This window comes from Tiliqua scincoides, chromosome 1 (genome assembly GCF_035046505.1).
Source record: "Tiliqua scincoides isolate rTilSci1 chromosome 1, rTilSci1.hap2, whole genome shotgun sequence".
NCBI lineage: Eukaryota > Metazoa > Chordata > Lepidosauria > Squamata > Scincidae > Tiliqua > Tiliqua scincoides.
In genome coordinates this window covers 216,397,637-216,410,597 of record NC_089821.1, presented here as the reverse complement: position 1 = coordinate 216,410,597, position 12,961 = coordinate 216,397,637, and positions in this window count along the sequence as shown.

Below are 12,961 nucleotides of genomic sequence, written 5' to 3'. Positions count from 1 at the left end.
ATGTACCATCGCCCCACTCCCACCGGTTTTTTGGCTGTACCTTTTGTTAGAACACAGATATTTCAATGTGGTTTGTTTCATTGCATTCTGCATGAAATTACACATTGATTGATATATAACATGATGGTATTATTCCTCCAAATTCTGATTTTAGTGATTTTGAAAACTTGTAGAGTCTCTCTCTCTCTCTCTCTCTCTCTCTCTCTCACACACACACACACACACACACACACACACACACACACACACACACACACCCCTGTGTCAACTTACTAACAACTTTTTCAGCAGTTCTCAAACTTTTAGCACTGGGACCCACTTTTTAGAATGATAATCTGTCCAGGACCCATTGGAAGTGATATCATGGCCAGAAGTGACATCATCAAGCAAATTAAAATAAATAATTATAAATAATTAAATTAAAATAAAAGAAATAATTAAGTAAGGGGGAGCCAGTCCTGTTCCAGCAAGTGAATCTACTCTGAAGTAAGTCCTATTGTGGTCAATGGGGCTTACTCTCAGGAAAGTGTGGGTAGGATTGCAGCCTGTGAGCCCAATCCTATCCATGTCTACTCTGAAGTAAGTCCCATAGTGGTCAATGGAACTTACACTGTAGACTGCCTGCAATAACAAACCCCCAAAAAGAATCACTGAGATTTCCAGCCCTCCCCAGTGCCCAGTTTAAAGCTTCTGTTTCAGGCATATCCATATAAAGACCCTCCTGGCTTTGCAAGTGCAAAATAGAAAACTTTTCCCTTACCAGTTGAAGCCTCTTTTTTGTTCTTCTTAATGGGGGGGGGGGGAGGCTGCCTTCTGGAACATTTGTTGCACCCCAGCTCCATCGGATGGGGACCATTCCTCACATTCCCCTTTGCCTGGCCTGACCACCAGCCAAAGCACGTTTGCCTACTTGCGAGTAAACGCAACTGTGAGGCTGCTTCGCTTTCCATAGGGCTCAATAGACTGCAGCTGGGAGCGGGGACCTCCTTCTCCATGTTTTTGGAGGCTGCATTGATTGGATCAGGACCATTCGAACGTCCTTGGAGTCCTCTTAGCCTGCCTCGACTAAGGCAAGTTCGCCTACTCGCAAGTAAACGCGGCCACGTGACTTCGTTTCCGGCTCTTGCAGCTGGGGGGAACCTACTTCTCGGGTGTTTTTTGGGGGGCTGCCTTCATTGGATTGGGACTATTCTGGTGTCGTGGGATTCCTCTCAGCCTGCCCTTTCCGACTTACTATGGCAAGTATGCCTACTCACGAGTAAATGCGCAATACGGCACACTTTCACTTTCCATAGGGATCCATGCATTTTTTCCTTCTGGTTTTTTGGCCATAACTTTTGAAGGAAAGGGGCGATTTCAATTTCGTGTTTTGCATTGCATTCCGCTGGACATTCTGCATCCAATGGTATATGGCATGATGGGGTAGCTCTTAACGCCGCGATGTTAGCACGTCCTCCCCAGGGCACGTCACCCCCCCGGTGCGTCACCTGGTGCGGCCCACACACCCCGCACCCCCTAGCGACACCACTGCCAAACACTATAGTATAAAATTCCCCTTCCAAACAGGTGTGCAGATGCTGAGAGTGTATAAGTGGTCAGCACAAGCTGCTGATGGCATGGCACACATGACACTGTCCTACACTGGGTACATACCATGTGCTTGTACAGTGCTGAGGTTAAGTCCTAATGCCTCTTTCACCATCTTGTGACACCCTATGGCAGGACCTCTGAGAGGAATCTTATCAGGGGGTACATGTTTCTTTTAGACCCCTTCTCAAAGAGGGAGGGGGCAATGGAGGCAAGCAGAATGGGGGGGCAAGACAGATCAGGGGGAGGATGCTGACAGCCAGAATAGTCTTTGGAACCCAGGTCTACCAGGCTTCTTGATGCAGAGCCCAGGTCTACCCGACCATGCACCACTGGCAGCTAGATAAAGTAATATAGAAAACCAAACACACTCCTGAGTCTCTCTAAAATCTCTGAAATATAGAAAATCCATTGCAGAAAAGTAGCATCTTCATATTTGAGTTCACAGTAGAATGGACAGTGCGCTGTGTGCATCAGAATGAACTTCTGCAGCAGCTGTAGCCCTGCAGCTGGGTCCTTGAGCTCCTGTACACTCCTTCATGGTTATTCCTTCATTCATTTACTCACTCCTTCATGGGCAGGAGGTCTGCTCTAGAGGGTTGAACCTCCATTTGCCTGAAGATAACATCCGAAGGTCACCAGTTCGAAGCCACCGGCACCATGAACAACGAGACCTTGAAGCAGCTGACAAGCCTAGCTGAGTTATGCTGAGTTATTCCACCTGCTCTTTGGCCGCTGTCAGCCTGTGTGGAAGGAAAATGGAGGCCAGAATGTGATACTAGATCATAAAAGATCCATCTGAAATGTTGTGGTTCTTGAAAGACAGAACCTTCTTCAATTGTAAAAATCCCTATTGGGATTTAGTATAGCCTGCCTATGTAAACCGCCTTGAATTAAAGTCTGAGGAGAAATCTGGCGACCAAGAAAGGCGGTATATAAATACCTGTATTATTATTATTATTATTATTATTATTATTATTATTATTATTATTGAATCCACAAGCCAAAGAGCTACTGTAACAGGTCAGTGTCCTCCCAGATTTGACACAGTGTTAAGGAGGGTCACTGGGGTCACAGTGTTAAGGAGTATTCCCCTGGGGGCTGGGGATAAGAATAGGCCCTCAGTTTGGCTGTACTTGTTGTAAGAGGCGACTAAACAGCCAACGGGTAGATGGGACTCGATAGCCTGGGAAGGCAGCTCATCTGAGAAAAGGAAAACTCTCATCCCAAACCTCCACTGCCTTGTGGCTACATCCAATTATGGAAAAGGCTTCAGGAGTCAACCTTGAGGCAAAATCCGGAGCCGGAGTCCCTGAGGCAGTTCATGGCTTAACACAGTCACGTTCTGGCAACTCCTGCAATGCCGCTGGAACCAATGTATTGGCCTCTGCCTTTCCATTGGACCATTTCAGGGACGTGGAGAGGGGTGATTTGCTGCATGGGAAACAGTCTATCCTCCATATCTACTTAACCCAGGCTTTGCGCACTGGAAAGGACACTGTTCCAGAACCACCAATAAGAGCGCGATACCATAGTCTTCTGAGACTGAAGGATGCCAACAAGAAGGAGGGTCATGGATGCATTCCTGGGTGTATGGCTTGCAGCAGGAGTTGCCACTGCATGTCTGTGGTTGTGCCCCTTGCACAGGCTGTGAGTTCAGGTGAGATAGGAAAATGTAAGATCCCAGGAACTTTCTGGGCCTCCTCCTGTGACTCCTGGGCCCCCTTTCCGACCCTGGGCCTGGGTACAAATTACCCCCTTTACCCCCCTCTCCTAGGCCCTGCCCTATGGTAAAGATGTACCACTCTCTAATAGTGATGGTAGCTAGTAGACTTCCAGAAAATCTCCCTATGAGCTATGGCTGGATTTGCTAGATAGGAAGTTTCTCTTTAAAATATAATTGTATCAGTTTTCAACCTTACAGTTTGTGAATTATTATTTGAAGACTGATATATTGCCTTTTCAACTTTGACATTTGACAAAAGTCCCTTGGATCCATTAAGATACTCCTGATAAAAAAGATATATTAGAGGGAATACTGGTTATCCTCCCAAGCAGCATTCTGTCAACATCAAAAGAAAACAACAAAGTAAAATGAGCTTCAGATAACAACACTAATGACGTATTTCTAGCTCTGACTTCTCCTGAAGAGTCAAATGACATATATGAATGGGGAATGTATAAATTATTTAAAACTAGAGAAAACCTGTCATAAATGGTAGAGGGGGAGAGGGGGAACCTGTGTATCACCAGGATACATGAAATGTTTCTTTGTACCCTATTCAGCACACAGAAATGTACTGTGCGCTTCCCCAGTATTGTGCCAGTGAATTCTATAGCAAATAGACAGTAAAAAATGTATAATTCTATGGTCATATCCCAACTGGGTTCAGATTTGTTGCCTGGTAAATTCCTTTGAACCTCATCAGTAAAGGTGTTTACATGTCTACCAAAAGTTGACATTTTAGTACCCCAAATGCCCAAAACTTTAGTTAAGGGCTCTGTTGCTCACATTTTCTGTTTCATCTTTTTATGCCTGGCAATGACTGTTCCTAGATATTCGGAACATTATTACATCCCCCTTGAGAATCTACAGAGACCCAAATAAAAAGAAGGGCACAGTGAGGTGGGCAGTGCTCTCCCTTTTATTATGTTAAATTATTTAAGTATTTTGCTGGAGGCAGCCTGTATATATCTTTCATCATGTTGCTGCAGAACTTCTGGGTTGCCACACACCTGGAAGCAGCTATGTGGGACTTGGCTTGGGAGGTGAAGCCTCCTACCCAGTTTGCCACACACTGGATGGGGAATGGCAGGTAGCTCTGCCATTCTCATCTGGTGTGCAGTGACCTGGGCAGACTTCAGCTGCAATCCTAACCACACTTTCCTGAGAATAAGTCCCATTGAACAAAATAGGACTTACTTCTGAGTAGACCTGGTTAGGCTTGTGCCCTCCATCTCCTAAGCAGAGTTCTGCACTGGCCAGATGACTTCAGCTGGCAGGCCAGGTCTGGCCCACGGGCCATAGGTTGCTGTTCCCTGCTGTAAATGATTGTTACAGTGCAAGCCTATGCATGTCTACTCATTGACTACAATAGGACTCACTCCCAGGAAATCATTATAGCTATAGAAACAGAAGGGATTACTAGTTTTATGTATACCCAAAAACAGAAAATAGGTCATAAGTATTCCAAAATGTAGCCTTTCTCAACAAATCTATTTTCTGTTTCTTGTAAAAAAGCCAAGCTTCATGTATGTTCATCTCCTAAGAGGATCATTTAAAAAATTAGAAACTATAGATAACTGTTGTATGTGAAATTGCCAGATCTACTGTGTAAAACAGGGGTGCTCAATAGGTAGATCACGATCTACCAGTAGATCGCGAGGCAAAATGAGTAGATCGCGGAGCCCTGTCTCTCCAAACTGTTAATATGTCAGTTTCGTCTAGTGACTATTTAGCTGACACTAAACTGACACTGAAACTGACACTTTAGCTGCTCTTCAGGGGGAGGGAGTTTGAGATGGAGTCGCTCTGATGGCGGTAGCCGCGGGAGGCCCTGAGTGACCCTCCCCTTCCCTTCCAGTCCCTCAGTCGGGGCTGACAGGTGAGACGACCCCCCCTGCCGCCTGCACGCGCAGCCCCTCTCCATGGAAACGGGGAAGCCCCCCGCCCCTTCCGAGGAGGACCTGCGACGCCTCCCTCTCCCTGCTGGTCTCGGGGCGCAGCCACAAAGAGTTTGGGGGGCGGGGAGTGGGGAGCTCCTCCCCCCCGTAGTGCAGCAAGGCTGGGCATGTGCCTCTTGGGGGGACCTGTGGCTGCCCCCAGTATGTGGGGTGGGGAGAGAGGAGAGGCCTCCCGTGTGCTTCCTGAAGCATCTGGTGGGCCACTGTGGGGCACAGGAAGCTGGACTTGGTGGGCCTCCTCTGACCTGGTCCAGCAGGGGCACCATACATCAAAGGGGGTGTCTGTCAGACGCTTCCTTCCCCCCATGTAGATCTCTGGGCCTTGCTGGGTTTCAAAGTAGCTCTCGAGCCAAAAAAGTGTGAGCATCCCTGCTGTAAAACTTTTAACTTGATTCCTGACATTTTGGATGCCCAGCACGTGGCTTTTAAGTAGTATCCACATCATAAGATTGTTCTGTCCAGCTCCAGAGGTCCTACCTACACAATGGCTAGAAGCAGACCCGGAGGTTTCAGTTGTATAATTAAAAGTACTTTTACATGATTTTTAAAATCCTAATTTGACAGTTTGCATAATCTGCGCCTGATACAATTCTGATGAAAATTTACAGTTCTAATATTCTGTACTTCCTTACCACATTGAATCGTACAGCCCCTCTCAAGCTTATGAAATTGGCTATTCTTGATAAGAAAACCATTCTAAAAAGTTCACTTTGCATTTCATGCAGTACCACAAAGTGAGTGCTTATTCTATATGCACACAAATTACAGTAAAGCAAACTCAGAGAGCATGGATGTCAAACTTAAAGGCCGGGGGCCAGTGGTGGGTTGGCCCATGGAAGCTTTTTATCCAGCACACAGGCTCTCAGCTGCTCGAAGGGCAGCCCACATGAAAATTGGGCACTCCACATCTTGAACTGTTATCAGGATGTACGTATTTTCTCTTCTGTCATTTGCAGCTGATGAATTCCTAAGTGAGAAAAAGTGCTTATTTATGGTTATGACCTGTTTGATGACATCACTTCCTGCCTAATTACATCACTTCCGCCGCTCAGCAGGAATTATGAATGCTATTTGGCCATCTGTATGAAACAGGTTTGACATCCCTGTCCTAGAACTGAGAGCATCACAATAGATTATTACTTCCCACTCATTCTCGAAAAGTCTTTACTTATCCCCCTAGTGCACTAACATCAATCAAAATCAATATTCCCTAAAGAAACAACAGATATTACCGGGATTGATTTAGCTCATCTAGGCTGCAATCCTAAACACAATTTCCTGGGAGTAAGCCCAAGTGGAACTTACTTCTGAGTAGACACATATTGGCATGTACTCTCAGATGATTAAAACAGAACTATCATCTTTTGGGGTTACACCAGATATGGCAAAGGAAATTCCCCCCCCTCCATTTCTCCTATTATGTCAGATACAAACTAGCACATTTCTCTGTGCATGTATGTGTGCTCCCAGCATTGCCACAGGTACTATGCAACAAGAAAACTGCAAGAGCCAGAACATCTAGAAACTCAAGAAGTGACTGGACGTCTCACAACTCCAGCCCCGCAGCAAGTGATTTATTTTATTATTTTGTTTTACTGCGAGGTGTTTTATTTGTATTATACACTATCTTAGTAGTCAATCAGGTGGAAATGTGATCTAAAATACAATAAATATCATGTTAATAAATAGAATTCTTTCAATTCTGTCCTTTCAAGTTTGTTAATATCCAGAGACCATCACCGTGTTTGAAGATAAATCGGCAACATGGCATTTCCACATCTCCTCTTCCTCTGTGTCCCCCTCTTCCTTTTCAGTCTGGGGTGTGGAAGGAGGAGGAGGAGCAGTGGAGGCAAGTAGGCAGACAGAGATGCAGTGGCATACTCAGGGGAGACAATGAGGGCAGATGCCCCAGGCGCCAGACGGAGGGCAGTGCCACGACCTGCTCCCCCCGCCACTGGTTTTTTTGCACGTTTCCATGCTGATCTGAGGGCCACCATCTTTCCCCCCCCCCTTTCTTTAAAGGGGAGGAGAGGAGGGTGGTGCTCAGATCAGTGGGGTACAATGCTGGCAGAGGCTGCGTTTCTATCGCCACTGTCAATGCCATTCCTGACTGCATCTGAGGGCCACCCTCCTCTTTTCCCCTCTAGGGGAGAAGAGGGCAGCCCTCAGAACAGCCAGGTAGCCGGTCAGAAGCAGCACTTGCCTCCTCCAATTTCGGATGAAGTGCGCACCACTTCTAGCTCCAATGGAGCCTTTTGCACCACTGCCAAGCAGTGTGAAAGGCTCCATCAGAGTTGTTGTTTTTTTTGCACTGCTAGAAGTGGTGCCTAGGAGGTAAGCACCACTTCCAGTAGGCAGGTAGCGCTTGCCTCCTAGGTGTCAATTCTAGCGGAGTGAAACAGCTCTGATGGAGCCTTTCGTGCCACTCAGCAGCTACCTAGTTGGCTATCCGGCCGTTCAATTACTTATGGTCAGGGAGGGCAAATGAGAGAGTGGCCCCTGGAGGGAAAACCGCTAGGTCCACCACTGCAGAAATGGACATCATCTCCTACCAATCTGCTGCCTAAAGTGACCATTTTTTGCTGGCCAGTCCTGATATTACCCACCTTACACAATCCATGATAAAATTGTACTTTGAACATTCTGTCAGATTAGCTGCTTTTGATAGTAGCTCAATAAGGCTTGTCTATAGGGTGTTATGCCTTATACCACTCTTTTAGCCCAATCCTTTATGTCTGTGCAGAAGTAAGTCCCACTGAGGTCAATGGAGCCTACTCTCAGATATGCATGTATAGGATTGCAGCCTTAATGTGTGTCCCTCAGTACTGCTACTGGTTTTGGATTTCTTGCATTGAATGTTTTAGGGGTATATGGCATTTTTGTAATTTCTTCTCTGTTATATATAGATAAGTAAAAAAATATTCCAAAACTGCCATAAGTCATCAGCGCTCTTTCAACCAAGTAGAGTGGAGATAAACATAAGTGGAGATAAACAGCAAGCACACCTACAAGATGGCAAATCCACATTCCAAATCAACAATTATCCCACATCAGATCTCCAGAGAGCAGAGCTGCACCCACAAGGTATCTTCTGCTCTGATCTGCTGTTTCTTTAGATACATATAACCTAAAGCCTCTTTTTGGCTGTAAGGTTGTTGCCTTCTTCAAGTGCTGCCTTGTTGAAAACCCTCAAGAGAGCTCTCCAGCTATCAGGATAATATCTCCTCCATTTAGCTCCCATCAGCAGAGAATTCTGAGCTATTAACCAACTCTATAAATAAAGGAATGGCCAGGCCAGAAGTGTTAACTATCATATAAGTGGCTGTTTTCCCCTCTCAGGTCTGAAGTACACTCACTTAAAATTAATCACCTTGACTTGTTTTCTGAAGGGTTGCAACCTTAGATATGACTGTTATAGCTGCAAACATGTTTTCATTGCTGTCCAGCAGGTGGTGATATTTTACTACTTTAAGTTTCCCCCAGTGCTTGTTTTTCAGCACATTTTTATTATGCATTATGCAACGACTGTTATTTTTAGTATTTTGCCTCTACTTGCTGTTTAACTATTAATAGGCATATATACTGAGATCGTCCTAAGCATGCTTGTTCAGAGGTAACCATCAAGGTGTTTTTTACGGTAACTCTAGCGTGTATAGAATTACAGCCTTGCTTTAAAATGATCTTAAAATGATTTATTTGAAATGGTTTAAAATAATTTTCTTACTACTGTTTGAAAATACAAAATTCTAATACATTTTCATGTTTCAACTTGCTCTTTTTGTGACTGAGTTTTTGTAAGTATCACAGTTAAATGGTATTTGTTAAGTCATGTAAAAACAACCTATCTAACTAGAAACAAATGTGGTCCAAGCCTCTGTCTGAATCCATGCAGATCCACCACCACTGCCAATGAGCCACATTATCCCCCCCCCGTTTTATTTACTCATGTGCACTTTAGCATGCATGTACTCTGTCCCTGCTGCTGTAACTACCACAACCTCCTCCTCACCTGCCCACCCATTTAAGGAAGCAGGTGGGAGTGCAAGGAAAGGGGCTGTAGCACTGAGGTCTTGGAACTCCTCAGCACCTTCCTTTAACCTTTACAGCTGTTCTGCTTTCTCCTTTCCTCTCCCCCTCCCGCATTTTCAAACAAACAGACTAAGTGGAGCACACTGGGAGCTTTCCTGTAGGAAAGGAAGACACAGGAGGAGGTGGTGGGTGGCTGTAAAGATAAGAAGGATGAGCAAGTAGGGAGGCTCTAACGTCTTTTCCTTGCCTACCTGGCCTTATTGCTAGGAGGCCAAGAAGAAAAAGGAGTAATCCTGTTTTGAAGAAGAAGAAATGTCCTGATGTTCATAAGAGTTACTTGTTTTGCTCCATGCTTACACTTGTTGGCAACCTTCAGTCTCGAAAGACTATGGTATTGCGCTCTGAAAGGTGGTTCTGGAACAGCGTCTAGTGTGGCTGAAAAGGCTGATTCGGGAGTGACAATCCTTTCCACACTGGGAGCAAGTGCAGTCTGTCCCTGGTCTGTCTCCCTGGCTATGGGCCTTCCTTCTTTGCCTCTTAGCCTCAGACTGCTGGCAAAGTGTCTCTTCAAACTGGGAGAGGCCATGCTACGCAGCCTGCCTCCAAGCGGGCCGCTCAGAGGCCAGGGTTTCACACTTGTTGAGGTCCACTCCTAAGGCCTTCAGATCCCTCTTGCAGATGTCCTTGTATCGCAGCTGTGGTCTACCTGTAGGGCGCTTTCCTTGCACGAGTTCTCCAGGCTTACAAGAGTATCTCATACATCACTCTTTTAATATGGTATGTTATACATTTTCAGTGGAATAAAGTACCCACTAACTTTGTGTCAAAAACCCAAAAAGTAACTGACAACCAGCTAAAGAACCATCTGAGATATACCCTAATGTCCCATGTAAGGTAATAAATATTAAAGTTGATTTTTGAAGGGTGTTGTCTTAGGGCGCAATCCTAACCAACTTTCCAGCACTGGCATGACTGTGCCAGTGGGTATGTGCTTCATCCTCCAGTTGGGGGGGGGCAGTTGTGGATGCCTCTTCAAGGTAAGGCAATGTTTGTTCCCTTACCTTGGAGTTGCATTGCCCTTATGTCAGTGCTTGAAAGTTGGTTAGGATTGCGGCCTTAGTTGGATGCGACTATGAAGATATGGTTAGGTTGTTGAATGGTGTCTATGGGAAATGTTCAGAAGAGCTCCTGCAATTCAAAATGTACCACTACACCAAGTACAGTGACTGACTACAACTAGATCACACACACACACACACACACACACACACACACACACACACACACACCCCTGTAATTAGGAGTTAGGGCAGGAGGTATGATCTGGAGGGTAAGGAGGTATGACAGGATGTATGGTCTGGAGGGTAAGGAGGTATGGCAGGAGGTATGGTCTGGAGGGCAAGATAGCTTGCCCGAAGAAGCTAAGTGGAAGTAACCCTGTCTGTTGTGATTTGGAAAAGAGACTGATAAGCCATTATGAGAGAATGGAGCCACAAGGAGTCACTGTTGCTGCTGATCCCCAGGCTGTAAGAGGGCAAAGGTATCAGGGCTATAAACAGAGAGGTGGAGGAGTGTGGCGGTCATAACACCTGACTGATTTGTGGCTACCACTGTTGGAAGCTCAGATGGCATGTATCAGCAAAAAGAATGATGATCACACTGTAAGGGAAGACATCTGGAAATGAGGAGTTCTATGAGTTTCTCATAGAACATTAATTGTAAAAACTCCATTTGTAAAAACAATGGAGTTTGGTGATCGCCTGCTTAGTTGAATGGCCTTGGATCTGTAAGTCTCTCACTCATGAGAGTGAGACTCATTATAGTCAATGGAGCTTGAGCTCCAGTGGCATTCATTGGAAAAATTGAGGATACCTGTGAAGTACTGCCAACTTCCCGATTATGCAACCTGAATGCATCATATAGAGAAGTGCCTTGGAGGGGGCGGCAAACCGAGAGCCTCCAACCTGCCACCTATAGAACTCTGCTGGGTCAATGCTTTGATCCTCTTCCTGCTTGCTATGAGTAAGTGAAAAGAGGATCAGGAGAGTGGGTGTCTCCTTCTAGTAGTGCTGGAGGGAGAAGGGGGAATGAAAGTTGCTGTGGGTGCCATTTGCTCTCTCTGCCCAGTCAGCTGAAACTGGGTGGGCAGGGAGAGGTACAGAAGGACACCTCTGTTCCTTACTTCCTTTTTGGCACCATCTCTTTGCTTGACAATGCAGAGGCTTTTTAAAAAACATAAACAGGAAGACTTCATTTTCAGAAAGGCCCTTTGTGAGGATGAGAAAAGAGACAGGAAAAGAGACAGGAATTGAAGAATGAAGTTGCAGACCTCTTGACTAAGATATGCAACTTGTCCCTCAAAACGGCCATGGTGCCAGAAGATTGGAGGATAGCAAATATCACACCTATTTTTAAAAAGGGAAAGAGGGGGGACCCGGGAAACCATAGGCTGGTCAGCCTAACATCCATACCGGGTAAGATGGTGGAATGCCTCATCAAAGATAGGATCTCAAAACACATAGACGAACAGGCCTTGCTGAGGAAGAGTCAGCATGGCTTCTGTAAGGATAAGTCTTGCCTCACAAACCTTATAGAATTCTTTGAAAAGGTCAACAGGCATGTGGATGCGGGAGAACCCATGGACATTATATATCTGGACTTTCAGAAGGCGTTTGACACGGTCCCTCACCAAAGGCTACTGAAAAAACTCCACAGTCAGGGAATTAGAGGACAGGTCCTCTCGTGGATTGAGAACTGGTTGGAGGCCAGGAAGCAGAGAGTGGGTGTCAATGGGCAATTTTCACAATGGAGAGAGGTGAAAAGCGGATCTGTCCTGGGACTGGTGCTTTTCAACCTCTTCATAAATGACCTGGAGACAGGGTTGAGCAGTGAAGTGGCTAAGTTTGCAGACGACACCAAACTTTTCCGAGTGGTGAAGACCAGAAGTGATTGTGAGGAGCTCCAGAAGGATCTCTCCAGACTGGCAGAATGGGCAGCAAAATGGCAGATGCGCTTCAATGTCAGTAAGTGTAAAGTCATGCACATTGGGGCAAAAAATCAAAACTTTAGATATAGGCTGATGGGTTCTGAGCTGTCTGTGACAGATCAGGAGAGAGATCTTGGGGTGGTGGTGGACAGGTCGATGAAAGTGTCGACCCAATGTGCGGCGGCAGTGAAGAAGGCCAATTCTATGCTTGGGATCATTAGGAAGGGTATTGAGAACAAAACGGCTAGTATTATAATGCTGTTGTACAAATCTATGGTAAGGCCACACCTGGAGTATTGTGTCCAGTTCTGGTCGCCGCATCTCAAAAAAGACATAGTGGAAATGGAAAAGGTGCAAAAGAGAGTGACTGTGATGATTACGGGGCTGGGGCACCTTCCTTATGAGGAAAGGCTACGGTGTTTGGGCCTCTTCAGCCTAGGAAAGAGACGCCTGAGGGGGGACATGATTGAGACATACAAAATTATGCAGGGGATGGACAGAGTGGATAGGGAGATGCTCTTTACACTCTCATATAATACCAGAACCAGGGACATCCACTAAAATTGAGTGTTGGGCGAGTTAGGACAGACAAAAGAAAATATTTCTTTACTCAGCGTGTGGTCGGTCTGTGGAACTCCTTGCCACAGGATGTGGTGATGGCGTCTAGCCTAGACG